General features: G+C 44.7%; 1 long non-coding RNA gene across 1 annotated transcript in view; it reads right to left on the bottom strand.

Moving 5' to 3' along the window:
* The window catches only part of LOC117940014, a 33,640-nt gene that overhangs the window by 10,933 nt on the left and 20,399 nt on the right, over positions 1-2,308 (bottom strand). The window contains exon 2 of the long non-coding RNA XR_004655694.1: positions 1,003-1,006. This is a non-coding gene — a long non-coding RNA (uncharacterized LOC117940014). The remainder of the gene's footprint in view (positions 1-1,002; positions 1,007-2,308) is intronic.

Raw genomic sequence — 2,308 nt, 5'->3', positions numbered from 1 at the left:
CACACAAAACAACCACAAACACACACAAAACAATCAAAACAACCACAAAGAAACACAAAACAGCCACAACAACTGGAAAGAAACATAAAAACAACCACAAAGACACACAAAATAACCACAAAAAACACAAAACAACCACAAAGAGACTCTGGTCGTTGGTTTTGTTGCTCAAGACCCTGAGAAGATCTTTTGTCATATTTCTCCAAGAGTAAAAGCCCATCATCAGAGTCCCATTTTGCTGGGCGGTATTCCTGTGATGGATGCAAGAGGGAAATCTTAACGACTCTTTGTTTTTCTTTGGAGGCCCCCTGGACACATCCTGAAGGACACCACTTTGGGAACCATCGTTTTAAAATGACCAACTGCAGCGAGGAGGAGGCAGAAAGCTACAGGGATAAATAATGAGAGCCGTGACTATGTGCCAAGGGCGAAGCCACAGTTCAGCGTTTGTTTGGCTGGATCTCAGCTCTTTACACAAGTCGATACGGCGCGGTAGCTTCTGGCGGCCGCTCGGTGGGAGCAGCCGGCACGACGCTCGGACCCCGCCTACGCACTCTCTCCAATCGCTCGGGGGGGGAAAGCGCTGAAGGACGGCACGGGATCGACAGGGAAGAAAATGAACCGCTAACGAGGAATTAAGCCGAGGATTTAATGGCAGTTTATTCCACACATGTTCCTGGCATCGAGAGAGCCAATGAATGATGAGAATGATGCACCTTCCCCCCCCCACCGCTCATTTTCTATATGTAAATGTGCTGTATTTATATAGCGCTTTTCCAGTCTTAACAACTGCTCAAAGCGCTTTTACATCTACAGGAAACATTCACCATTCACACACATTCATACACTGTGGCCGGGGCTGCCGTACAAGGTGCCACCTGCTCATCAGATAAACACTCACACACATTCACACTCCGATGCGCAGCACCGGGGGCAACTCGGGGTTCAGTGTCTTGCCCAAGGACACTTCGACAATGACTGCAGGGGCGGGGATCGAACCACCAACCTTCCGATTGGCAGGCAACCGCTCTACCACTGAGCCACAGCCGCTATACAATGCATCTCCTTCAGTAGACCTAAATAATGAGCTTAAGCGCATATTTGCATCACAAGTAATACATTGTGAGGCAATGTAAACAACAAATGATGCCTTTTTTTATAGGCCTACTTGTTGATACACCGACTACGTTAAAGTGCTCAAAATATGCCGTCTATTGCCCGAGGTCCCAAAAAGACTGTTGGCGGACTTGTTCAACCGTGTAAACACAGCCTCCATCTTTGATTCCTTCAACCACCTTCTTCAAAACGCAGGTGTTGCAGTGTTTTTGCACATCCCAAAACCTGTTGATATCCAATTAATAATGTTTAAAATTTCGACCAGAGATGTGGGCTTCTGTTTTGGGCTCTCCACGCCTATTGGCTGGTTGGTTTGTGTACTACAACCATAGCAACGCACCCAGATGATCATAAGCCATAAACAGCCGAGAGGCCATATTCTGTCGCAAACTGCTGCAAAGGTACTTTATTGTCACGTACCCATGTGACCCAAGGGCCTTTATCAAGGGCACTGATTGGAGAACCTGGGACATGTTTTCTGATGGTGGGGGGGAAACCAGAGCACCCGGAGGACACCCACGCACACATGGGTGGAACATACAAACTCCACCCGGAACAACCCAGATTAAAACTCAGAACCATTGAGACACATTATTCTGGATTCACTGTATATCCCACATGTCTTTATTAAAAATGCTAAATTCGGAAAAAGGACTCTGATGTCATGTGCTTGGTATTTTCTTTGGGCACTGGGGTTTAACCTGAAACTTAGTTCCAGTATTTTCTGGGAAATTGTTTTTCCACCAGGATTTGGTGTTTCACCACCACAAATTTCCTACTGGCAGCGTGGAGAGGGCTTTAAAACAGCGTTTAGAGCTTCATGATGGGTAATAAAGCAGAAATGATCTATTTTCCAGGCACATTTTCTTAATTCTCTAGGACTATGTAATTCTATTTATTAAAAGCCAAAGTCTTGATGTCATCTATTAGCTTCTGTAATTTAACGCGATCTCTTATGGAGCCTACAATTAACATCCTGGCTCAAAGAGACACAAAACAACCACAAAGACACACAAAACAACCAAAATAACCACAAAGAAACACAAAAAAACACAAAGACACACAAAACAACCAAAACAACCACAAAGAAACACAAAAAAACACAAAGACACACAAAACAACCACTGAGAGACAAAAAAGACCACAAAGAGACACAAAACAACCACAAAGAGACACAAAACAACCACAAAGA

The sequence above is a fragment of the Etheostoma cragini genome, unplaced genomic scaffold (genome assembly GCF_013103735.1).
Source record: "Etheostoma cragini isolate CJK2018 unplaced genomic scaffold, CSU_Ecrag_1.0 ScbMSFa_1523, whole genome shotgun sequence".
Classification (NCBI taxonomy): domain Eukaryota; kingdom Metazoa; phylum Chordata; class Actinopteri; order Perciformes; family Percidae; genus Etheostoma; species Etheostoma cragini.
The sequence above is the reverse complement of the archived record's forward strand: the minus strand, read 5'-3'. Positions and strand labels throughout refer to the sequence as shown.